This window comes from Schistocerca nitens, chromosome 1, assembly GCF_023898315.1.
Source record: "Schistocerca nitens isolate TAMUIC-IGC-003100 chromosome 1, iqSchNite1.1, whole genome shotgun sequence".
NCBI classification, from domain to species: Eukaryota; Metazoa; Arthropoda; class Insecta; order Orthoptera; family Acrididae; genus Schistocerca; species Schistocerca nitens.
Genome location: NC_064614.1, coordinates 395,485,740 through 395,513,643, shown reverse-complemented (window position 1 = coordinate 395,513,643; position 27,904 = coordinate 395,485,740). Strand labels below are relative to the sequence as shown.

At 44.8% G+C, this 27,904-nt stretch overlaps 1 protein-coding gene and 1 pseudogene across 1 annotated transcript in view; both read left to right on the top strand.

The window, feature by feature from the left end:
- The window catches only part of LOC126249469 (protein sidekick), a 452,637-nt gene that overhangs the window by 262,071 nt on the left and 162,662 nt on the right, over nucleotides 1-27,904 (top strand). The gene's annotated exons all lie outside the window — the stretch shown is intronic.
- On the top strand, nucleotides 25,476-25,592 carry LOC126208831 (5S ribosomal RNA; annotated as a pseudogene).

The following is a 27,904-nucleotide window of genomic DNA, read 5'->3' as shown; positions in this document are numbered from 1 at the left end:
TTTCCTGTACGACAAGTGTACAACAACAGAAATTTCGTTTCTATGAGGCAGCGTGCAATTCTGCGTAGTTTTCTAGCCGACTGTTGCCTGTAAGTTAGCGTGCAGAAGCCCGATGTGCAGAGCCTTCTCATCAGATCCCGGTGTCTGTAGCTAGCTGGACGGTGGTATATATATCCGATCTTGATGAAATTTTGCTCACTTTGTGTTCAAGACAAGAGGAAGTTCACTGTTTACATAAGATTTCGTAATCTGCCGTCAAACACATATGTATGTCATATATAAAGGAGAAAGGTTGCTACAAAAATTCTCTAAAATTTCTTGGTCTATTTACTTCAGATTCCTACACGATTCTCTTATGAACATTTGGACGAAGATAGGCTGTATGTATGTTAATATGCAGTTGTGCATAGGAGGAAGAAACGTTGTTACCACAGCGGCGTCCAGGTCACTGTGCGCCACGTTTTATTGGATTGCGTTTTATTTTCTGACCAGCGGGCCGCGGCTGACTTGCCGGCGGACCTGCCATCTCTTTTAGGCAACACTCGGACCAATGTGGTTAAAGTTTTAAAGTTCTGTGCCATGTCAAATGTTTTTACAAAGATTTTAGGGAGAGGATTTTAACTTGTTCACTGTGTGACAAGCTCGCCCATATTTTATGTAAGTGGCCAGCCACTGACAATTTCCTGTGGCATTCTTGTTGCTCTGTTTTTTTACTTTCTTGTGCAGCCTTTTCCTTCTTTTCCTGATTTCTTTGAGTGAGTGCTTCAGTTTTATTAGGTCTGTCCACATTCGTTCCTTTTAATGTGTGTCAGGGCGCTGATGACCTCGATGTTGAGCGCCCATAAGCCCCATCACACCACCACCACCGTTGTTACCAGACATCTCGAAAAGTACTTTACCGATTTACTCCAAAGTTCTTGGGCGATTTACTTCAAGTTTCTGCATTCAGATGAAACAGTCAAGAAAATTAATGGAAAATTAAATGCCTAATAAACGAAATACATCGTGGTAAACTGACTGTAATTCCTATTGCTAGAATAAATTACAGCGAAATTAACCGTCTTGGAGATTCCAAATTTTTATTTATTGATTAGGATTCCAAATTCTTGTTTATTGATTAGTTACCGTCATTACATGTGGCATATACCCTAGAAGATATTTTAGTCCGTGTTTCACAGTTATTTTTATTGTTAAAATCCGCGATGCCACACAAAGGCTGAGGCATATAGTGGATATAGTACCAACAAAAGTCACTGAATCGCGGGCCGATCAAAAGACCGAACAAAACCCGAGATTTCCCGAACTCTTACGTGAACTATTCAGATTTCCCGAACTGTGACGTGAACTATTCGAACAGTTCCAATCGTGATCCAACCCAACCCTCTTGAAACAGTGAAAACTGAGCTGAAAGAATAGACAAATTCTCCAAAAACAGAATGAGATATATCGCAAAATGTTACAAGAGATGGCGCAACTAATCATCTTTTCATACAGGTGACGACATATTCATTCGTCGCATTCTGTTGACAGCCAGTGAGCCAAGTATGTTCTTCGATTTAAAGCGACTGCAGTTTCCCATGTGGCATGCATTCCCTATGAGTATCAACAACGCACACTAAATTATATTTGCTTCCGTGGAAATTTGAGAATTGTGTTTTTGGGTGACACCTTATTGATATGTTGTCGTGATTACCGGCGGGAGTTCGTAGTGGTTATTTGGAGGCGGTGTGTAAAAGTGTTACCCGTCAACGTATTCCAGGTCAGTGGTCGGATTTTGGAATATTTCATGACAATAGATAACAACAGGGCTTTTAATTAATTACTTTTTAGTTGTGGGAACATTAATCCTGTCTCGCTTGACGGAACGATGCTGGCGACACTGGTATAGAATTTTTGATAGTTTAGCAGATCAGAGAATTAATGTGTGTCCGCCTGTAAACGTTCTAGACTAAATCTGTGGGACATTACGTCGTATAATTTGTCTCGCGCGCCGCACATCGCCAAGAGTGCGTCGGTTCTGGTCTCCATCGCTAATGTGATCTCGCGCGAAACCATGGAAGCTGCGAAGTACGGACGAAAGTAACGTACCGCTCACGAATGACGCGCCGTAACAGCCATCTTCGTTAGTCTTTTAGCTACATCAGGGAGCTTTTATAAGGATCTACTTCTTCTTCGGCTCAGAGTGCTTGGTGTTGAGCGTCTGTTTTTCTACCGAGCTATATATACGAACAGCCGCAGAAAGGAAATGTGGTATACTGTATGACGGATTACAGGCCAGGATAGCGCATCGACTCCGGAGCAATTAACAGATTGCACCGGAACCTACGACTTCCCCTTCTGTTATTGACGATTGGGGTCGTCCGAGCCGTGCTTTCACGTGGCGACGTGCCACCCACCTCTCTCCTTCATTTGTCTTCCAGAACTTGAGGAGAAGGGTTCGTGCGCGGAGACTTCCATAGAACTGAGATACTTTTTAAATCAGCGAAAACTGTCACAAATCCATGGTAAAACCGGACTCCACCAACAAGATTTCCAGTTGGTTGAGAGAGTTTTTCTTAGTATTTTTCTCACAAGAAGTGACTGTGTCAACATTATCAGCTACTTTTAAATTATACTCTATGGGGAAGAAAAGCGGCGCACCACAGAGGAATTATTCAAATGGGACGGAAATCGGCAGATATTACGGTCATGTACAGACAAACAAATGTTTACAGTTTCAGTTTTATTCAAGAGAAGAGCTTCACAAATTGAGCAAGGGTATGACATGTTGGTCTTATATGTAAGCTTGGCATTGACTGATTGAGGAATATATCGTGCCAAATTCTGTCCAATTGGCACATTAGAGCGTCAGAATCCCGAGCTGCTTGGGGGACCCTGCCCGTAATTCTCCAAATTTTCTCGATTGGGGAGAGATCTGGTGATTTTGCGGGCCAAGGTAGGGTTTGGGAAATACGAAGGCAAGCAGTAGAAACCCTCGCCCCGTGCGGGCGGGCATTATCTTGCTGAAATGTAAGACCAGCGCTACGTCGCTGTGTCGACGATATTCAACGCCCAGTTTTATTGCCCATCATGGCGAGCCATCATGGGCCTACATTTAAGCAAGGCAATGCCCGCCCACACACGGCGAGAGTTTTTGCTGTTTGCCTTTCTCTTGTCAAATCCTACCTTGGCCAGAAAGGCCGCCGGATCTCATCCCAATTGAGAACGTTTGGATCATTATGGGTCGGGTCTTACAACCAGCTCGGAATTTTGACGATCTAACACGCCAGTTGAACAGAATTTGGTACAGTATCCCTCAGAAGGACATCCAACAGCACTATCAATCAGTGCCAAGCCGTATAACTGCTTGCATAAGGGCCGGATGTGGACCAACGCGTTATTGACTTGCTCTATTTGTGAAGCTCTTTCTCTTGAATTTCAATGAAGTCGTAATCGTTTGTTCGTCTGTACATGTACGTCGTGTCTACCTTTTTCCGTCCCATTCAGATAATTCCTAAGTCGTGCGACGTTTTTTTTTATTTTCATATGCTCGCTATTACAAACGCCTCAAGCGAAACATGTCGAGGCGTCAAGCTATGTATTAAATTAAAGAATAAATAAACGACGTGACTGGTAGCAGAACGGAAGCAACAATTAATTCCTGGCGGCCAAGGTACCAACACAGCCCGTATGTCGACAGTCAGTAGTTAGATGGCCTCAGTCTCCAGACGGTGCCGGTTCGCTTCGGATAATCCGAGGAAGAGGCCGTAGGGCGCAGGCTGCGGGCTGCGGGCTGCGACAAGGCGGAGACGCAGTTCTCCGGTGCGGCGAGCACGTTCTGACCCGCTCTCGACGCTGTCTGGGCCGCCATTGATTTCCTGCACTGGGGTATCGGGTTTCCTCGTTACTCCGGCCAGCGGGCGCCAATTTCTGCTGCCGCCCCTCGTCACACGTCCTTTTGTTTACGTCAGGCGCTAGGCGGCCGCCTCTCCCAAATGGTTAGCCGGCTCTCCTTCTGGCTGGCGTCTCTCGCGGCAGAAGCCCCCCGCCTATGGCAGTGTCGCGGCACGCAGCCTGTGGCTGAAAACTCGGCTGTCAATCTGCCGTGCACACAAACTTTGCAGGAGAGTTTTTGTCTTATTACTTACGGGCCAAAATAAATGGCGAAAATACACAGCTCATGAAAATTAATACCTATTCCTTTGTAGTGGTTACGTCAGCATGTTTTGTTCGGAACAGCTTTTTAATTTTATTTAGATAACCCTCTTACATCCTTTCGACGTAACACCACCTCCTCCGTAATTCACTGTCGGCACTAGATATAGTGGCAGGTGACATTCTCCGGGCATTCCCCAAAACCAAACCCTTTCATCGGATTGCCACAGGGCATAGCTTGAATCGTCTCTCCGAAACACCCACCTCCACTGTCCGGTGGCGTCGCTCTGTGCGTCAAGCGTCGCTCAGCGTTAACTACAGAAATACGAGGGTTGGAACTTTAATAGTGGTAATTATTTAATTACAGCTCGTACGAAATAGATGCGCGTTTCAAAGTCTTACTGACCTTCAAAGTAGTGACAAGCATTGTGTATAACCAGTTGCCAGCGGCAGTGCCAATTGTGTTGACAGTTCGAAATTTCGAAATCGGGTTGAACTCACGAGGGCTGTGTATATGGTTCGCATATCGAATGTTTGCAAAAAATAAAATAAAAATAAAAAAACCATTCAGAGTTTCTCTTCAAATTGCAATACGTGACATCTGTACAATGTTTAGTTCTTGTGCAATAAATAACTGAAAGTGTTCCCGGTCTTTATGTACACCCTGTATTTATAACATCAAATTTGTGTATCCAAGGATGATAAGTACAGAGTGATTATAAATCACTTACACAAAAGTAACCTTTGATCGTGAAAATGGTAAATAATTTGCAGAAATGTTTGATACAGCACTGAATGCAGCATATATTTTAAGTTTTATTCACGCCTAACACCGTTGGTTCTCGCCAGGCGACAGTTGCGGGTGAGTTGTTCCAACAGTCATCATGGAGTCGTATAACGTTGCAGATCGTGCGAAGTGTTGTTTATGGTTTCATGAATCCAAATCCTCCGCTACAGTTCACAGATAATTCAGGACTTAATATCGCAAGCCAATACGTTAGAGACAAACAATTATTAATTGGTACAATCGTTTTACCGAAAGTGTCTGTTTATCACATTGCACGATGGGTCAGGATCGGCCAGCAGTCTCTGGCGCAGTAATTGTATAAGTTCGGCAGTCTTACATTCATAGTCTGGGTAAATCAACGAAAGGTGCCTGCTTAGAATTGAATATGTCTAATGATACAGTGTGAAAGGTATTATAGAAGCGCCTATCATTTAATCCCTGCAAAGTGGCCGGCCGAAGTGGCCGTGCGGTTAAAGGCGCTGCAGTCTGGAACCGCAAGACCGCTACGGTCGCAGGTTCGAATCCTGCCTCGGGCATGGATGTTTGTGATGTCCTTAGGTTAGTTAGGTTTAACTAGTTCTAAGTTCTAGGGGACTAATGACCTCAGCAGTTGAGTCCCATAGTGCTCAGAGCCATTTGAACCATTGAACCCTGCAAAGTGGAATTGTTGCAAGCTTTAAGAGAAAGTGACGACTTGGATTGGACGTGGCGGAACAATAACCTGGCCACCACCATCACCTGAATTAACCCCGATGAACTTCTGTGTGGGTTTTTCATCCGCTTCCTGGAAACGTCGACGAACTGCGACAACGAATAGCACAAGCAGCTGCCGCCTTGCATCAAGACTTGCTTGGTAGGATTTGGGCAGGATGTTTATTACAGATGTCATGTTACAAAAGTCAGCCACATTGAACATTTGTAAATAAAATTTGGAACTGCATTCAGTGCTGTATCAAACATGTCTGGGAATTATTTACCTCTTTCACAATTAAATATTACTTTTGTATAGCTAATTTATAAAAACCTTGTTACTCTTAATGTACCGGGCGATCAAAAAGTCAGTATAAATTGGAAAACTGAATAAATGTAGATAGAGAGGTACAAATTGGCCCACATGCTTGGAATGACATGGGGTTTTATTAGAACCAAAAAATACAAAAGTTCAAAAACTGTCCGGCAGATGGCGCTTCATCTGATCAGAACAGCAATAATTAGTATAACAGTAAGACAAAGCAAAGATGATGTTCTTTACAGGAAATGCTCAATATGTCCACCATCATTCCTCAACAATAGCTGTAGTCGAGGAATAATGTTGTGAACAGCACTGTAAAGCATGTCCGGAGTTATGGTGAGGCATTGGCGTCGGATGTTGTCTTTCGGCATCCCTAGAGATGTCGGTCGATCACGATACACTTGCGACTTCAGGTAACCCCAAAGCCAATAATCGCACGGACTGAAGTGTGGGGTACCTGGGAGGCCAAGCATGACGAAAGTGGCGGCTGAGCCCAAGGTCATCACCAAACGACGCGCGCAAGAAATCTTTCACGCGTCTAGCAATATGGGGTGGAGCGCCATCCTGCATAAACATAAGAAGCTCCAGCAGGTGTTTATCAGCCAGGCAGGGCATGTTGCGATCCTGTAACACATCGGCGTAGCTCTCACCCGTCACGGTAGCATTTACAAAACCAGAATCACGCATTTCCTCGAAGAAAAAAAGGCCCGATAACGGTAGATGTGATAAATCCAACCCATGCCGGGACTTTCTCGTCGTGCAATGGAGTTTCCACGACAGTTCTAGGATTTTCGGTAGCCCAAATTCTGCAGTTGTGGGCGTTGACAGACCCTCGGAGCGTGAAATGAGCTTCGTCGGTCCACAACACGTTACTCAACCAATCGTCATCTTCCGCCATCTTTTGAAACGCCTACACCGCAAATGCCCTCCGCTTCACTGAATCGTCACGTAACAGTTCATGATGCCAATGGATTTTGTACGGATAGCATCGGAGGGTACGCCTAAGTGCCAACCAAACAGTAGTGTATGGAATGCCGGTGCGACGTGCGACTGCACGAGCGCTGACTTCCCCGTGGATAGACGAACCCGCTAGTCTCCATTTCTTCCTGAACTGTCTCATCAGTATTACGCCTTGCGCTCGGTCGGTCACTACGGGGTCTATCGTCTAAACAACCCGTGGCTTCGAACTTCGAAATCATTCTCGCCACAGCTGCATTTGTCAACGGACCTTTACCCGTTCGAACTCCCTTCCTATGGCGATGGGATCGTAGCACATTCCCCATTCTGATAATACAGCTTCACTAAAAGCGCATTTTCAGGTAACGTCAACATGCTGCGACTGCTGGCGCATCTGATTCTCTCTCTCATTACAACTCCTCCTATACACGATTGTCATGCGTAGTCACTGACGTTTTGCTGTCCAGCGCCATCTGTCGGACATTTTGTGAACTTCGTTGTTTTTTTTTTTTTTGTTCTAATAAAACCCCATGTCATTCCAAGCATGTGTGTCAATTTTTACCTCTTATACATTAGTCCGTGGTTTATTAAGTTTTCAAAATTTTACTGACTTTTTGATCACCCGGTATTTGTGCCTAACAAAGGGGCACTTATTCTTCCTAACAGTATTTCACCTTATACATCTTGTGCCCTTGTACTCAAGTAACTCTCTTTATACACTGAACAACCGATTGTATCGCAGATACAAGAAAGACTCTGTGTTCTGTGCACCTACGTTCTTACGGTATTCGTAGTCGTCGCGAGGAACAACATAGGGAATACGGTACCTCTAGCTGCCAGCGGGCGATAGTCTGGTTCTTTCTTCTTCCTTTGGATCGGCAACCGTTCGGAAGCAGCCAGGTAAACAAGTGAAAGAATTTATGGTCGTGGCTCGCTTGTTTGCCCAGTGTCTGCTAGAGACGCATAGAACGTCCTGGTCAGCCGTTTCTTCGATTACGTGGTCTCTTTCAGGATGATAGTACGTTGTATTAATCGATTTATGTCTTAACCGAGTATTCATATGCGGCAGAAAACAATTGCAGGCGAGTGTGCTGCTGGTTTTAATTACTGCGCTTCCCCGCCTTTCTGGTGCTGGTCTCATCTCGGAGGTTTTCTATCTTTTTAACGATTGGACTGTGTCCGATCAAGAAGCGAGACAGGAATTTCGGTATTTAATTTTACGGACTGCCAGGCGTGATGAATGCACGCTGCATGAATAGCGGGGCTGCGCTGACTTTAAACCACCGTGGTAACGAATTTACGATGGGCCGTAATTCAAAAGCTGCCTTCCAAGGAGACCAGGCCATAAAGCACAGCACCGCAAGGTGAGGCGAGCCTGCGCCGTCATGTGACGAACATTTGGCGGGACTTTCTGCGCCCATGTTCTCTTTTTTTTCCCACCCTCGCTCCACCGATGGAGCGTTCCTACAGCGGCAGGCATGTAACCAGTATTTAAGGCCTCTGTTATTGCATTTCTGGGTCTAGTAACTTGTCACCAGAGATCTGACGGAACGGCAGACAGAGCGATTAAAACCGAAGCCTATTTTACGATATGTTTCAGTTCTTCTCCCGCATCAATAATTTTCCGATTGCAAGTCTTCGCCTCCGTAGCCGAAGAGTAGCGGCACGATAGCTCAGAGTGTTTGCTGAGGGGTCTGGCCATCCTTTGTAATACAATACTGGCCATTAAAATTGCTACACCACGAAGATGACGTACTACAGACGCGAAATTTAACCGACAGGAAGAAGATGCTGTGATATGCAAATGACTAGCTTTTCAGAGCATTCACACAAGATTGGCGCCGGTGGCGACACCTACAACGTGCTGACATGAGGAACCGATTTCTCATACACAAACAGCAGTTGACCGGCGTTGCCTGGTGAAACGTTGTGATGCCTCGGGTAAGGAGGAGAAATGCTTACCACCAAGTTTCCGACTTTGATAAAGGTCGGATTGTAGCCTATCGCGATTGCGGTTTATCGTATCACAACATTGCTGCTCGCGTTGGTCGAGATCCAATGACTGTTAGCAGAATATGAAATCGGTGGGTTCAGGGGGGTCATACGGAACGCCATGCTGGATACCACCGGCCTCGTATCACTAGTAGTGGAGATGACAGGCATCTTATCCGCATGGCTGTAACGGATCGTGCAACCACGTCTCGATCCCTGAGTCAACAGATGGGTACGTTTGCAAGACAACAACCATCTGCACGAACAGTTCGGCGACGTTTGCAGCAGCATGGACTATCAGCTCGGAGACCATGGCTGCGGTTACCCTTGACGCTGCATCACAGACAGGAGCGTCTGCGATGGTGTACTCAACGACGAACCTGGGTGCACGAATGGCAAAACATCATTTTTTTTCGGATGAATCCAGGTTCTGTTCATAGCATCACGATGGTCGCATCCGTGTTTGGCGACATGGCAGTGAACGCACATTGGAAGCGTGTATTCGTTATCGCCCTACTGGCGTAACACCCGGCGTGATCGTATCGGGTGCCATTGGTTACACGTCTCGGTCACCTTGTTCGCATTGACGGCACTTTGAACAGTGGACATTACATTTCAGATGTGTTACGACCCGTGGCTCTACCCTTCATTCGATCCCTGCGAAACGCTACATTCCAGCAGGATAATGCACGACCGCATGTTGCAGGTCCTGTATGGGCCTTTCTGGATACAGAAAATGTTCGACTGCTGCCCTGGCCAGCACATTCTCCAGATCTCTCACCAATTGAAAACGTCTGGTCAATGGTGGCCGAGCAACTGGCTCATCACAATACACCAGTCACTACTCTTGATGAACTGTGGTATCGTGTTGAAGCTGCATGGGCAGCTGTACCTATACACGCCATCCAAGCTCTGTTTTACTTAATGCCCAGGCGTATAAAGGCCGTTATTACGGCCAGAGGTGGTTGTTCTGGGTACTGATTTCTCAGGATCTATGCACCCAAATTGCGTGAGAATGTAATCAGATGTCAGTTCTAGTATAATGTATTTATCCAATGAATACCCGTTTATGACCTGCCTTTCTTCTTGGTGTAGCAATTTTAATGGTCAGTAGTGTAAAAATCTGAGTAAATATTTCATCGATGGAATTCGAGAGATGTCGCGCGACAGAAAATCGACGATGAAACTGATAGCAAGAAAAGAACCAAAGGATGGTTAGCGTCGGTGCTTTCGTTGCGGAAAGACCGGGGGCTCGATCCTGGTGCGTCCTCAGATGTTTTCTGCGATAGGGAAGTCTGACACAAGACCCACTTAGATCGTGAGGCCATATGAAGAGCTGCCTAAATAAAGAAACAGCAGCATACATCAACTGGTAGTACCGATTGGAGGGCGTGGCAACATGCGAGTCACAACCAAAGGTACCTCTTCGCCTTCTAGGTAGCAGCTGGTCTGTGGGAAGAGGTCTAATGCCTAGTCCCTGAGTTGTGTCATCGCCATCACCACCACGAAAAATCTTTTAAAGAAAGAACCTTGTTCATTGTCTCCAGTAACTGGCCATAACTCAGTGCCGTGAGAGGAAATTGGCTCCTTGAAACAGACCCAAATAGGGAGTGATTAATAAATTCAGCTCTATAATACACAGGGACCGTAGAGGCTAGATGGTGTAGTGACTAATAGTATGCCTGAATCTTCGCAGTATTTCGACGAAGCACCGATCCTCATCTTCAGCTAACCCTGTTTCTGATTTTATCTATTGTTTATGTTTAGACATTGGATAAATATTATTCCACTGATAACGACATCTGTGGGGTAAGGACCAAAGTAGAATTTTGTTTTTGCTGCAACAAGTGGCACAACCGGAATGGCAGGTGTATCGGGGGCCATCGGCTGAGGGCGGCTGTGGCGAGCAGAGCGCGTCTGAAAAGCGAGCCGTGCGTGCGCCGAGGCGCCGGCACAAGCGGCACTTGGACACGCGCTGCCGCTGCTGCGGAGGCACGCAGCCAGGGCCACGCGCCAGCTCCTCGCTCCTAGAGGCGGCTTTATAACTCGCCGTTCTCACGCTCATAACTTACTAAAAGTTCTCATGACACATCACGAGAACACCATGTAACTCTGCTTCTAGGGTTATTAAAGCCATCCTGTCACGGGGTGTGAAAACGCACGTGGAGGAGGAGCTGGTAACGTTACAGCGTTGAATTCCACGCTCCACTAGACTGCGGAGCGTGAAATGAGGGATCTGGTCCGCCATATTGCGTGGCGTTAAACAACGTATTTGGTGGGTTTTCTTTCTCATAGACTACGTGTACGAATATAAGCTGTTTCAAACAAAATTGAGGATCTCTCGAAAACGTGTCGTTTTAGCCACAATGTGTATATATCGGTAAGGTACATATGAAGGGCTTATTTCAATAGTGGTACAAATCCATTTTTGTTCATTCTGAGTTACAGAGTCCTAAAGTTAAATGAGCGCTGAAGAATCTGCATTTGAGCTACCAGAAATATTCACGTATATATACTTGAATATATAGTGAATATTTCTGGTATCTCAACTGCATATTTTTCAGCAGATACCAGAAATATTCACGTATATATACTTGAATATATAGTGAATATTTCTGGTATCTCAGCTGCATATTTTTCAGTGCTCATTTAACTTTAGGACTCTGTGTCTCAGCCGGTCGAGGTGGCCGAGCTGTTCTATGTGCTACAGTCTGGAACCGCGCGACAGCAACGGTCGCTGGTTCGAATCGTGCCTCGGGCATGACTGTGTGTGCTATCTTTAGGTTAGTTAGGGTTAAGTAGATCTAAATTCTAGGGGACTCATGACCTTATAGTTAAGACCAATAGTGCTCAGAGCCATTTTTTTTTTCTGTATCTCAGAATGAACGATAATGGACTTGTACCACTATTGAAGTAAGCCCTTCATATGTAGTTAACGTTTTTAGCTTTGCAAATTGTGTGCTACGAAAGTGTACCCTTTCAGTGGTAGGCACTATGATGATCTATCAAAATCGCAACTTTTTGGTACATTTTACATATTATTTATCAAATAATGACTTTTGTAGATACAATCTTTAGACAGTGTATGTAATTATGAGGAGGCCCGGCACTTCAATGTGTAACGCGGTTGATAGCGTTGTGAGCTGTGAACAGAGAAGTGGCAGGTTCGCGTCCACCGCCGCCCAATTTGTTTTCATCTTTTGTTTTCTAAAAGATTCTGGGTCTTTCTTATTCATTTAATTGAAATATTATTTCAAAAGCCGATGTTATTTGTTACAAATAATGTATTTACTGCAGCTCTTGTTGCAATTTTTTTCCCAGTGTCCAGAAATCTTAATGTGACTGCCAGTTTAAGTCAGAAAGTAAACACAAGTTACACACTTTAAGTTTTTGCTATTATGAAATTTTCTGTAAGATATGGAATTGCTCATGTTTAGGTCCTGCTGATAAATATCTTTTGCAGTGATGGTGAGCAGCTTGAAAAAATTTTTCTCTTCCATTCAAATGAAACTACGGAAATTGGAGGCAACACGGCGTCTAGTATAAATTCCTGATGAAAGCTAGTCCACGTGTGCTAGTAACAAGGATCCCACAGTAAATGCGCCAAGGAAATCGAATATTCCTTTAGCAGTGGTGGGACCAGAGGGCGGCGGTAATGCCACGCCGAAACTATTCGTGTCATAGAATAGAGACATTCTCAAGATACTCTATATTAGGAGGTATCCTATGACTTCTCTCATCTCAGTGTGTAAAAATGATCCAGGGATAGCAAGGAAGCTCTGTTTGACTGTTCGCAGTCAATTCTTTTGTTTATAGCAAGAGTGCAACGTCAGAAGACTGTAGCGAAATGCAGGAAAATCTGAAAAGTATTGGCCATTGATGCAGGATAAATAAGTTTAATGGACAGCGCATAGATAGGCGATTACACTGTTGGCGAAAAATCACTGGAAACGGTAATAACCGCAAGATACTTTGAGTAACTATCTGAAGAGACCTAAAGCGGAATGACCACATAAACTAACTGTAGGAAAAGCAGACGCCAGGTTTCATCCACGAATGAGGAGGCTTGTAAGACCGATTCTTGAGTATTGGTCCTCAGTCTAGGACCCTTGTTAGGTTAATAGGAGAAATAAAGAATGTCTGACGAAGAACAGCGCGTTTCGTCTTAGTAAACTGCGTGCCCACGGAGTATCGCCTCCGTTGTGCGACTGGATTCGCGATTTCCTGTCAGAAAGGTCACAGTTCGTAGTAATAGACGGAAAGTCATCGAGTAAAACAGAAGTAATATCCGGCGATCTCCAAGGAAGTGTTATAGGCCCTCTACTGTTCCTGATCTATATTAACGACATAGAAGACAATCTGAGTAGCCGTCTTAGATTGTTTGCAAATGATGCTGTCATTTACCGTCTTGTAGAGTCATCAGATGATCAAAACAACTTGCAAAGTGATTTAGATAAGATATCTGTATGATGCGAAAAGTGGCAATTGACCCTGAATAAAGAAAAGTGTGAAGTTATTCACATGAGTACTAAAATTTCGATTACGCGATAAGTCCTACAAATCTGAGGGCTGTAAATTCAACTAAATACTTAGGGATTACAATTACAAATAACCTAAATTGGAACGATCACATAGATAATGTTGTGGGTAGAGCAAACCAAAGACTGCGATTCATTGGCAGAACACATAGAAGGTGCAACAGGTCTACCAAAGAGACTGCTTACACTACGCTTGTCCGCCCTATTCTGGAGTATTGCTGTGCGGTTTGGGATCCGCATCAGGTGGGACTGACGGATGACATCGAAAAAGTACAAAGAAGGGCAGCTCGTTTTGTATTATCGCGAAATAGAGGAGATAGTGTCACAGACATGATACGTGAATTGGAGTGGCAATCATTAAAAGAAAGGCGTTTTTCGTTGCGACGGGATCTTCTCATGAAATTTCAATCACCAGTTTTCGCCTCCGATTGCGAAAACATTATGTTGCCACCCATATACATAGGGAGAAAAGATCATCACGATAAAATAAGAGAAATCAGGGCTCGCACAGAAAAATTCAAGTGCTCGTTTTTCCCGCTTGCCGTTCGAGAGTGTAATGGTAGAGAGACAGCATGAAGGTGGTTCATTGAACCCTCTCCCCGGCACTTAATTGTGAATTGCAGAGTAATCACGTAGATGTAGAAGGGGCAATCAAAAAATTTCTGTTTGAGGGCCTTGCTGCAGTTTATATGCAACGTAGCGTGACTTCAGTACGACTAAATAAGCACCGACATGTGGCCAAGGTATGAATGTGGCATTCGTGTCTTTCCGACATGGGTGTAATAAATAGGGAAACGTGAACTATGGCGGCGTTATCACCAAATGCGCCAAAAGAGGACCAACGTGCTGTCATTCTTTTCTTGGGCGCCGAGCCGGCCGAGGTGGTTCAAAAATGGTTCAAATGGCTCTGAGCACTATGGGACTTAACATCTTAGGTCATCAGTCCCCTAGAACTACTTAAACCTAACTAACCTAAGGACATTACACACATCCAAGCCCGAGGCAGGATTCGAACCCGCGCCCGTAGCAGTCGCGCGGTTCCAGACTGTAAATTTGTCACTATTAGCAACATTATTTTCTTTGTTCTCTGCATTTATCAGCTTCTAATACATCTTTGCTTACACTTATACTGTTCATCTCTGCAAACAAAGAGCTTCAAGAAACTTCGACCCTTGTACTAAAGTAGCGTTTTATTATTTGCCTTTGCTACCGGACACAGTTTACTCAAAAGTCGTGCCGGCCGGAGTGGCCGAGCGGTTCTAGGCGCTACAGTCTGGAACCGTGCGACCGCTACGGTCGCAGGTTCGAATCCTGCCTCGGGCATGGATGTGTGTGATGTCCTTAGGTTAGTTAGGTTTAAGTAGTTCTAAGTTCTAGGGGACTGATGACCTCAGCAGTTGAGTCCCATAGTGCTCACACCCATTTGAACCATTTGGGTGCCGAATGATAAAACCGGTAGACATCCATCGGAGAACGAAGAATGCGCATGGGACAGCATGGTTGTCGGAAATCACCGTTGTGGAATGAATTCTGTGCTAGTCGCGATTAGACACATAGCAACACGTTCGTTGAGCGCAGTGTTGCAGTCGACGAAAACTGGCGCCACCACTCGGAATCGGTGTCGGAAGCGTCGACGGTGCAGTACTGTTATCCATTGTCCCCTCGTCTCAAGAGAAGTTCAAGAGCCAGTCGTGTGCTGGAGAGGTGATGTTCACCCTGCTCTTTGATTACCGGGGAACATTGCGTTATTGGTTTCAAGGAACGTGCTGTCTCCCTCATTACGACGTACGATTAAGGCGAGACGTCCGAGAAAACTACGAGATGGATTGCTGCTACTTCATGATAACGCACGTCCCCATATAGAAGAAGTAACGCAGAAATTACGCTAACTCCAGTGTGAGACACTCGAGCATCCTCCTTATAGTCCGTGCGTATGCCATTACGCCTACGCTCCCTTAAAAAAGACCTTGAAAGATCGACGATCCCTGTCGGACGAGTACGTGCAGCAGGCAGTTACGGAATTCTTTACCCAACAGGTATCTTCAACCAGGTTCGTCGACTGGATGGGTGCCTCAATGCTCACGATGATTTTGCTCGATTGCCAATTCTCGACTGAACGACCCGATCGCCCGTTACAGTATTCACGAGAGTGTTATATGAGCCAACTCCTGTGGTATACGTACATAACGCATCCTTCACCGGTGGAATAGGAAAATGGTAACGGTACCCGAAGTGCCTTCCACCACCGTCAGGTGGCTCGCGGAGCGCAAATATAGAAAGAGATTAACGTACCCGGATGGTGTGGTGAGTGCAAAGCGAAGTATACTGCGGCGATTGTCTTCTGGAGAGGCCGGTGTTTACGTGGCCTGTGAAGCGCACGTGTTGCGGCGGCGGGCGTGCAGACGTGCTTTCCCACGGCGAGGCAGCGGCCGGCGCCCGCGGCGGCTCCGTATTGACAAAGGCGGCCGCCACAGCTGGAGAGCCGCTCGCGGGAACACACAGGTGCGCGGGGGGCACCGGCGCTGTCTTCACGGCACGCCACGAGCCGCAGCCAGTCGGCGACCTCGGAAATATAAATTAACCTGCAGTTCACAAGATTTCTTGCAGCGTGACGTCACACGCTGTATCGAAGACGGAAACAGCTATCGACTTTTGTGATCAATCGGTCGACAACACACGAGGCGTATATGACGTTCAGAACTAACATTCACATTAAACAGAGAGAACAGGAGGTTACACTTTTTCCTTACTGCACTCCACGTTAACTTCGAAGTTACGTCGTTTATGCCCTGATGAAGCGAAACATGATCACCACCTGCCTAATAGCTTGATTGTCCTTCTTTGCAACGAAATACATCACTGATTCGCACAGTTTGGATTCGGCAGTTTGTTGGTAGGTTTGTGGAGGTATGTGTCAAAGATCACGTAATCCGCGTAAATAATCGGCCGCCGATTTGCGTACGCGGCAGTGGCGCCCGCTAGTGACCCATGTGGGTTCCATAGGACTTACATCAGTCGAACCTGATCGCTGAGACGCTGAGCACTATAATGCCCCTTAAACGACTGTAGCGCGGCTTCGGTTCCGAAACATTTATAACTGCTGAAGATGACATAGCCGTCGGGGAAGACGGATGCAGATGGTTCGCAGGTGTCAGCTTGTCTTCGATTACTGCCGCAGGTCCCATGTAAGCGCCGGAGAAGATCTCCCACAGCATACTACTGCTACCTTCAGCCTGCTTCCGTAGCGTGCTGCACGTTTCAAGCCGCCTTCGCCTCGATGGCGGCGTTTGTGGAACCGACCATCGTCCTAGTGTGGCAAAAACGGGAATCACCCGAAGACCCGATACGTTTCCATTGGTTGACATGCCCTTGCAGGCTGCAGTCGTAATTGACGATGTCATTGGACCAACATTGAACAATATAGATCAGCAATGTGCGATGAATGGTGTGCTCTGGAACACCTGTACGTGCACCAGCGCTGTGTTCTTTCGGCGGAGATTCCTCAGATCACCATCTATCCTACTTTACAGAACAGACAAGCCTCCGAACACCACGTTCTGTGAAGAGTTGTGGATGTCCAACCGCTTAGCGCCTAGTGGTAGTTTTGCTGCCCTTCTACCTCTTTCCGTAGATGCGCACAACAGTAGCACGTGAACATTCGACTAGCTTCGCCCTTTTGGAGTTACTTGTTCACAGGCTCTGCGTAATAATAATGTACCCTTTGACAAAGTCTCTTATCTCAATGGATTTCTCCATTTGCAGTCTTTGCCTTTTTATTGTGTTACAGATGTGACAGTGTTTTCTGCACTTCTTTAATTCTGAGTGATAGTTTGGTTTACCAGATGATCAATGTGGTTTGAATTTTTATTCGTAGTTGCGTGTTTCATGCTTAATTTGTAATGACAATTCACTCCTGAGAGAGAGGGAGCACCCTTTTATTTACATAACATCGAATGTTACAGCAAATACTTCTGTTAACTCAGTAACGTAGTCCCAGAACCTTGTAGCAAGGTGATGACGAAAGAAAAAAGTTTCATTTACGGCAGGACGCGCACCTGCTGTTTACCTACATTTCACTCCGTGACCCTACTCTTATAACAACTACACCACAATGAACTATGTGTAGTTTGCCTCTTGCATTGTAACTTAGAGCTCATGAAGGCTTTAATCACCATTGCGTCATTATGTAGGTTTTATTATAACAAATCGTACTAAGAATGACGTTTTTATAAATCTTCAATCTGCCATTGCCTTGAAACGGCGTACTTTGATAATACGCAAGTTACGATACGAAATTACTGAATCAATTATGGTGTTTCCCAAACACCAGCATTAAATGTTAACCGAAAGTCGATAGCAGTTACTGCGATCTTCGATAAGCGCGTGTGACGTCAAAATGACGTCATGTTTGCACAATATTGTGAACTGTAGTAGATTACCCGGAAAAATGTAGCTGTGGCTATGAAACATGATGGTGGTGTTTATCCTTTTCTGCATATTCACCCTGCCGCGCGGGGTAGCCACGTGGTCTGATGGCGTCTTGTCACGGCCCGGGCGGCTCCCCCCGTCGGAGGTTCGAGTCCTCCCTCGGGCATGGGTGTGTGTGTTGTCCATAGATAAAGTTAGTTAGATTAAGTAGTGCGTAAGCTTAGGGACCGATGACCTCAGCAGTTTGGTCCCATAAGACCTTACCACAAATTTACAAAATATTCACCCTCCAGTGCAACATGTTTATCAATGATGGATGACTTGGCGAAGACATTCGTTGTATGAATCTCTATTTTGACTCAGTCAGGAAACGTTCCGCCTCGATAATCCTACTGCGTAATGGTTTCTTCATCTGAGGAAAGAGGATGAAGTCTCTCAGTGCCATGCCAGGAGAATATAAAGGACGAGACAAAATTTGATGCCTAAATAAACAACTTGAGTGACTGCGCAGGAAAAGTACACTTTTCCATGAAGCTTCACCATGACGTGCTCCTGTGACTGTTAGTCCATTAGTAACAGACTGTTAGTAACATATCATCGCAGTCCCAAAAACCACGCAGCGTCACTATTCCCGATGATGGTGGGGTCTTCACCCCTTTTGGCAGTGGTGAATCCACACGTTTCCATTGCGTGCCTTGCACCTTTCTCTAGGAGTCATAGTAATACTCCTATCACTACTTCATGGTTATTAGGTGGCCAAAGAAGTATTCTGGATTGGCCAGACAGAACAGTACTACGGAAGTCATTCCCTGATGTCTTAACAGAAGTCCTACCATCCTGTCCATTCCTCTTGTTAGTGTTTCCCACACATTCCTTTCCGATTCTGCGCAGAGCCTCCTCATTCCTTAACCCATCAGTCCGTTTGTAGCACTGTAGCACAACATCTCAATTGTTTCAATTATCTTCTGTTATGGTGTTCCCCCAGTCCATACAATTCTGTGCTCCAAAAGTACATTTGCAGAAATTTCTTCCTCAAATTAAGGCCTATGTTTGACACTAGCAGACTTCCCTTGGCCAGGAACGCTCTTTTTGCCAATGTTAGCCTGCTTTTGATGTCCTCCTTGCTCCCTCCGCCAGTGGTTATTTTGCTGCCTTGTGAGCAGAATTCCATAGCTTCATCTACTTGGTGAGCATCAAACGTGATGTTAAGCTTCTCGTTGTTCTCATTACTTTCGTCTTTCTACGATTTAGTCTCAATCCATATTTTGCACGCATTACACTGTTCATCCATTCAGCAGATCTTGTAAGTCTTCTTCACTTTCACACAGTATAGCAATTTCATCAGCGAATCGTATCATTGATATCCTTTCACCTTGAATTTTAATTCCACACCTGAACTTTCTTTTATTTCCATCATTACTTTTCCGATGTTCCAATTTGAACAGAAGGGGCGAAAGACTATATCCCTGTCTTACACCCTTTTTAATCCGAGCACTTCGTTCTTGGTCGTCCACTCTTACTATTCCCTCTTGGCTCTTGTAGATATTGTATATTACCCATCTCTCCCTATTTTTTCCAGAATTTCGAATATCTTGCACCATTTTGCATTGTCGAACGCTTTTTCCAGGTTGACAAATCCTATGAACGTGTCTTGATTTTTCTTTAGTCTTGCTTCCATTATTAACCGCAACGTCAGAATTGCCTCTCTGGTGCCTTTGCCGTTCGTAAAGCCAAACTGATCGTCATCTAACGCATCCCCAATTTTCTTTTCCAATCTTCTGTATATTATTCTTGTCAGAAACTTCGGTGCGTGAGCTGGTAGGCTGATGGTGCGATAATTCTCGCACTTGTCGGCTCTTGCAGGCTTCGGAATTGTGTAGAAGATATTTTTTTTGAAAGTCGGGTGGTATGTCGCCAGGCTCATACGTTCTACACACCAAAGTGAATTGTCGTATTGTTGCCACTTCCCCACATGATTTTTGGAATTCTGATGGAATGTTATCCATACCTTCCGCCTTATTTGACCTTAAGTCCTCCAAAGCTCTGATTCTAATACTGGATCCCCTATTTCTTTTAAATCGATTCCTGTCTCTTCTTGTATCACATCAGACAAATCTTCCCCCTCATACAGGCCTTTAGTGTGCTCTTTCCACCTATCCGCTCTCTCCACTGCATTTAACAGTTGAATTCCATGTATTACTATATTCCTGAATTTTCATGAACATTTTTGTACTTCCGTCTTCCTTCGATCAACTGATGTATTTCTTCTGTTACCTATGGTTTCTTTGCAGTTATCTTCTTTGTACCAATGTTTTTCTTTCCAACTTCTATGATTACCCTTTTTAGAGCTGTTAATTCCTCTTCAACTTTACTGCCTACTGAGCTCTTATTGCTGTATCTATAGCCTTAGAGAACTTCAAGGGTATTTCGTCATTCTTTAGTACTTCTGTATTCCGCTTCTTCGCGTATTGGTTATTTTGACTAATCTCTTAAACTTCAACCTATTCTTCACCGAAACTACGTTGTGGTCTGAGTGTGGGTCTGTATCTGCTCCTGGGTACGTCTTACAACCCAGTATCTGATTTCGGAATCTGTGCCTGACCATGATGTAATCTAACTGAAATCTTCCCGTATCACACGGCCTTTACCAAGTGTACCTCCTCCTCTTGTGATTCTTGAAGAGAGTATTCGCAATTACTATCTGAAATTTATCACAGAACTCAATTAGTCTTTTGTACACATTAAATAAAATAGGTGACAGTACATTTCCTTGAGGGAGACCGTTCTTTTGAGTTCTCCATCGGCTGAGTTTTCCTTGGAAGTCCACGAAAAAACGCCGGTTCTGTAGGAGTGTTGCAATTATCCTCGTCAGCGCGTAGCTGTTAGTCAGGTTGTAGATTTTGTGCAGTAACACTCACTGCTCTACCTTCCTATACCTAATCCTACTCCCGTTATACCATTTTCTTGTGCTGTCGATATTACTCCATACACATGCGACCATAAATCCTTGTCTTCTTTCCATTTCACTTCAGTGTCCCCTACTATACCTAGATTTAGCCTTTGCATTTCCCGTTTCAAAGTTTTTGGCTTCCCTACCACGTTCAAGCTTCTGACATTGCACGCCCCGACTCGTAGAACGTTATCCTTTCGTTGGTTATTTAACCTTTTTCTCATATTCAATCTTTTTCTCATGGTCGCCTCCCCTTTGGCAGTCCCCTCCCGGAATATTTTGCCAATGGAGAGATCATCATGACACAGGTCAAATGTCGTGTGGATACACTTTATGTATTTTTAATGCAGTGGTTTCCATTGCCATCTGCATCCTCGTACTGTTGATCATTGCTGATTCTCCCGCCTTTACGGGCAGTTTCCCACCCCAAGACAAAGGAGTGCCCTGAACCTCTCTCCGCTCCTCCGCCCCCTTTGATAATCCCGTTGGCAGAATGAGGGTGACTTCTAATACCGGAAATCTTCGGCTGCAAGTGCTGATTATTAATCAAACTTTAAGAGGACGTTTTGATTAATAATCAAAGACGCTACCCGTAGACCAAGGGCGAGAATAAATTACTGGACCGTACTACACTGTACTTGGCTTGTGCAATTTTGTTTTGACTTCTTTAGCGGCGTGCTGCGGCGTTATAGCACCCAGATTTGCGACTTCAGCGTGTATTGGGACAGCAGACCTGTACGTGCATTTAAAGAAAAACATTAATTTTTCGTGCTTAAAACTCGGTAATTAAAATTTTGACTACCCTTCATAAATATTTATACCGAAGCCTTCGGCAGTTCCATACACATGTAAATAAACTACTGTAATTGCTACGAGCAATAGTAGTAACATCACTTTATGGAGTACCCGCAAGTTCAGTAGTCGGCTGTGATACCATCATTGTACATGGCCGTGCCGCATGATGCTGTAGTCTACTCCGGATGGCGCTGATGATGATCGTATGGCAGTGATGGCCCACCTTGGGAAGTTTGGCCGCCTCATTACTAGTCTTCTCACTTGACGCCTCATCGGGCCACTTGCGTGACATGATGACGAGTATAACACAATACCCAGTCTCCGAGAATCGAATCCGGGCCCACTGAATGGCAGTGAGGCACGCTGACCACACAGCTAAGGAGGCGGGCAGTCTACGCCGGAAGGGAGAAGATTGAGATTTAATGTCACGTAGTCGACATCGAGATTAGGAACGGAGGACAAGCTCGGATTGGGGAAGGATGGGGGAGCAAAACCAGTAGCGCCCTTTCAACAGAACCATCCCGGCTTTAGATTCAAGTGTTTTAAGGAAATCACGGAAAACCTTAATAATTTTGACCCTCCGTCCTCTCGAATTCTTTACCTACTCGGGAGCATGGCGTTCCTCTACATAACATGTCGAGCACATTCCACCATTGCAGTGGTCCAGACGGAACCGAGATGCATCTGAAAAGGTGGTGTGCGTCAACAGACGATACTGACGTATCAACAGTGGCTGGAGACGCCTTTGGCTTGGTGCGGGAATATGCGTACTCTGTCCACGATCCTATGCAACTCTCCCAGCTGTGGGGGCAGACAAATCGCATAACTGTAATAGTTTTCGTGCACCGTACCGTCACGTGAAATTGTCATTTTCTGCCGCTGCTGTTCAGTACAGGAATCCTGACTTTTACTTTGACACCAAATTTTCAGTTCTGCTGACGTGACTCAAATGTCTTGAGGAAAATTTAATTATATCGGATCTACAGATCTACGAGTATACTTTACCGTGTGTATTCCATACGCTCCTCCCATCGGTTCTATTCTGCCTCTGTAGGTTAATATTTCGTGATGCAAGCCCCGTAACGAACAACCACCAGTCTCGCTTTCAAGCAGCCATGCATATTGAACGTCAGGCAACATTTGGTATCGACCAGGAATGTAGAACTACCATTGTAGTTCTTCAGTTTCACTCTTTCTGTGTATTCAGTATTTACACAGACGAAGAAAGAGAGTGCTCATCCGATTCCCTTAGTGTTTTAAGAATTATTATGCAAATTTACACAGAAGATGGTGCAGTGTGCTTGCTGTATCCAGAACGCGTTTTTATTTTTACCGTGATAACGGAAAGAAGTACTTGTAATCCCTGACACAGTACTCGTTAAAGCCTGTGCTATGGTAAGTGAGCGGGATTCACCTTATGAGAATGGATTTTCGCATAGATATCGACCGCGGGTACCTCAGTGGTGGCAAATCAGACTTACAGCCACTCTGTAATAACAATGATCCGTCAAGTAAGTTCGAAATGCAATTACACGTCAGGATGGATCAAAAGCAACCCAGAAGACGCTACCAATGTGATAATACGGTCGCCAGCCTAATTAGGCATTAACTGAGTTTCTTCCCTGTACAAGTTGGTATATATTCATGCAAAACAGCAAGTTGCAACACTGCATAATATAGTAGAATTTTAGAACCAGAAAATCTATTGAACTGATAGTTTCACGTTCTGTACTGATGTGGAAAACCATAAATACATAACACTACACCATAATGTTTACTACAAAACTTTATACTGTCTATTAATCTGATTATAATCGGGCATAGGTTACCCTATAAATTGTACTTTCATGCCACACACAAAATGTCAATTTTGATAGGGATAAAACACTGATAAATTTTGACTTTTATATAGATTTTAACTTTTTCTGGTCAAACCAATTTAGAACACTTCAGAATTCAAGTGAATAAGAGGGGGGGGGGGGGGGGCTGAAACTGTTATGATCGCTGTATTTAAAAAAATGATTACTGAATTTCTTACTCGTTCAAGATTTCCGGTATATAAGGTACTACTCTTTTCATCTTATTTACTGCTCATTTAAATGCCTTTAAATCTGTCTCGAAATAATAAACTTCATTACTATATCAATACCAAAGTTATCTTTCGACTTCGTTAGACCTTCGCTATTCATTTACTGGTTCATTAACAAAAATTTTTTTTAAACACCATTCTAATATAGCTAGTTTTACAAATAATTATTCTTAACACAATTTTTAATTTTTATTTCGGGACCATGTCTAGATTAGTTGTGAGGAAAATTAAATGATGGAAAAGTTCTGGTAAAATTTAGGTTATTATTGCACCAAACAAACACAGTTCACTCTCTGATCCATACGAATACAGTACTAAAAGATTCAACCAGCTAGTATCGATGCGGCGGTTGGCGGGCGGCAAGATGGCGAGGTACAGAGCACACATACAACCACAGCTATGGTTCTTGACGTATCGGCACTTTAATTCTTCTTAGCGTCGCAATACTTTTCCATTTAGTGCCTATGGAATTTTGCCATGCTGTGTGGGCGTCGGAACGGCATACCCGAGGCTCAGTGAAGCTACGTCTTCCAGGAGAGCCTCCTCGCTCCAGAAGGTGTTGCTCAAACCAGTGCCAAACTCCAACTACTACTGTGCCCGTTGTGCCGTGCAGCGCCCGCGCGCATTTTCCCGCGCTCGCCTGCCATCCACTTTTTACCGCTCCCTGACAGACCGGGTATTCACCCGAGGTTTTGCATTCTACATATCCTAACACATTGCCTACGTATGGACCAGACGCACAGTTACAATTTTAAACATCTTACAACAGTTTCAACATTTGTTACATTTCAGTTCTGTTACAATATTACTGGACATTTGACATAAACATTAATATTCACATTGAAACTTATTTCCAGTTTTCTTAACATAATGGCATGAAACAAAAAGAAATGAAATCAGAACATCAATTACACAAGTTTATCGTAAAATCATGTGAAAAGAATTACTTATATGTACAATAGTACAGAGTCGTTGTTGTTACATACTCATCTCTTGTCAGAATACAAGACGAGATATCAAGTAGACGAAGGAATAGAGATTAAACACACACCTGTGTTCAGAGTGTGCCTCGAATCGCGAAAGTTTTATTATCAGCAACTCGTTTTAGAGAGAGACATGCCGAATATTTAGCGACGGCCCGCATCTCGTGGTCGTGCGGTAGCGTTCTCGCTTCCCACGCCCGGGTTCCCGGGTTCGATTCCCGGCGGGGTCAGGGATTTTCTCTGCCTCGTGATGGCTGGGTGTTGTGTGCTGTCCTTAGGTTAGTTAGGTTTAAGTAGTTCTAAGTTCTAGGGGACTTATGACCACAGCAGTTGAGTCCCATAGTGCTCAGAGCCATTTAGCGACGAAAATCGAAATCGGGTTCTCGTATTCGTCACGTTATTGAAACAAGGAGAGAAAGGTAGCTGGGAAAACATAAGAGTTGACTTTTCCGCGGACTGGATCGATTTAAAACCAGCTCGTCGATGTGCTACCGAAACGGATTTGGGGCAAACATCAGATCATTCGCTACACTAGCTCTGAGTGATAAATCATTTCGTCACTTGCACGGCATTACTGCTGATAAGCGAACATTTCTGCCATGCCCGAGAAGCCAGGGGAAAAGACAGTCTTTTCATTTTATGGCTTTGTGCCATCCAGTCCTCGCTGAACTGTGAAGATAAAACCCGTGTGGAGACATGTAGAAGCGTAACTCCGTGGGCTCTCGTGGGATGTATGTTTCACGTGGGGCACGGAGTAAAAGCTAGTCATCAGTACCATAGAGGGTTTTTTTTTTCATTTCTTCTGAAAATGGCAACGGCCTTGCCACAGTGGATACACCGGTTCCCGTGCGATCACCGAAGTTAAGCACTGTCGGGTGTGGCCGGCACTTGGATGGGTGACCATCCTGCCGCCATGCGCTGTTGCCATTTTTCGGGGTGCACTCAGCCTCGTGATGCCAATTGAGGAGCTACTCGACCGATTAGTAGCGGCTCCGGTCAATGAAAACCGTCTTAACGACCGGGAGAGCGGTGTGCTGACCCCATGCCCCTCCTATCCGCATCCTCGCCTGAGGATGATACGGCGGTCGGATGGTCCCGATGGGTCGCTTGCGGCCTGTAGACGGAGTTAGTTAGTAGTTTTCTTCTGAAAATATGTATCAGAAAATGTGTGAATTTGGAGTTTATGGAACGACATTTATCGCTGTTGCCTTATGCTGTTCTTTAGTCTATTGAAACTTGAAATACACTACTGGCCATTAAAATTGATACACACGAAGATGACTTGCTACAGACGCGAAATTTAACCGACAGGAAGAAGATTCTGTGAAATGCAAATGAACAGCTTTTCAGAGCGGTTGGCGCCGGTGGTTACACCTACAAGGTGCCGACATGAGGAAAGTTTCCAACCGATTTCTCATACAGAAACAGCAGTTGACTGGCGTTGCCTGGAGAAACGTTGTTATGATGCCTCGTGTAAGGAGGAGAATGCGTACCATCACGCTTCCGACTTTGGTAAAGGTCGGATTGTAGCCTATCGCGATTGCGGTTTATCGTATCACGACACTGCTGCTCGCGTTGGTCGAGATCCAATGACTGTTAGCAGAACATGGAATCGGTGGGTTCAGGAGGGTGATACGGAACGCACTGCTGGATCCCAACGGCCTCGTATCTCTAGCAGTCGAGATGACAGGTCTCTTATCCGCATGGCTGTAACGGGTCGTGCAGCCACGTCTCGATCCCTGAGTCAACAGATGGGGACGTTTGTAAGACAACAACCATCTGCACGAACAGTTCGACGACGTTTGCAGTAGCATGGACTATCAGCTCGGAGACCATGGCTGCGGTTACCCTTGACGCTGCATCACAGGCAGGAGCGCCTGCGATGGTGTACTCAACGACGAACCTGGGTGCACAAATGGGAAAACGTCATTTTTTCGAATGAATCCAGATTCCGTTTAAAGCATCATGATGGTCGCATCCGTGTTTGGCGTCATCGCGGTGAACGCACATTGCAAGCGTGTATTCGTCATCGCCATACTGGCGTATCACCAAGCATGATGATATGGGGTGCCATTGGTTACACGTCTCGGTCACCTCTTGTTCGTATTGACGGCACTTTGAACAGTGGACGTTACGTTGCAGATGTGTTACGACCCGTGGCTCTATCCTTCATTCGATCCCTGTGAAACCCTACATTTCAGCAGGATAATGCACGACCGCATGTTGCAGGTCCTGTAAGGGCCTTTCTGGATACAGAAAATGTTCGACTGCCGCTCTGGCCAGCAAATTCTCCAGATCTCTCACCAATTGAAAATGTCCAGTCAATGGTGGCCGAGCAACTGGCTCATCACAATACACCAGTCACTACTCTTGATGAACTGTGGTATCGTGTTGAAGCTACATGGGCAGCTGTACCTGTACACGCCATCCAAGCTCTGTTTGACTCAATGCCCAGTGGTTGTTCTGGGTACTGATTTCTCAGGATCTATGCACCCAAATTGCGTGAAAATGTAATCACATGTCAGTTCTAGTATAATATATTTGTCCAATGAGTACCCATTTATCATCTGCATTTCTTCTTGGTGTAGCAATTTTAATGGCCAGTATTGTATAATGCGAAAAGTCGTAATAAATTTAGTGCCCACATACTCCATATTCACACATCCCGTAAGTAAGAGAAGGGATGGTATAGTACGACTCATACTGAAACGTCAAGGCTTTATCAATTTGGTAATTGAAGGATGTTTGTAGAAGTAAAAATGGTAGAGGGCTGTTATGGTAGACTATCGTAAACAAATGGACGTCAGTTTCAAGTAACTGACTGTTGAAGCCGAGATGAAGAGCCTCGCAGAAGGTAGACTATAGGGGAGAGCGGCAGCAAACGAGTCGTCGGATTAGAAACCGTAACTACACACTAAAACGCACAACAATAATGGCATGGACACATCGTTCTTGATTTCAGGAAGTAAAACTGTGGTAGCGTCACAGTTATCTTATGCATTTGTTTTGTTCGAGAGCAGTGTACTTCATAAAATCAAAGAAACAGCTGTAGTCAAACTGAACACCATTTCACAAACATTAAGCAGTTTTTAGCAGCGGCTCTCGTTTTTACCATAGTATTCTGACAGTGTGTTTGCGTTGATCGTGGCTAGCAGTTGTTCCTTCACGTGACACAGCACTGTATTTTGGTGGCAGGTTAACTTTGCTTGAATTTTTCCGCATTCACACAGATTTCCTAA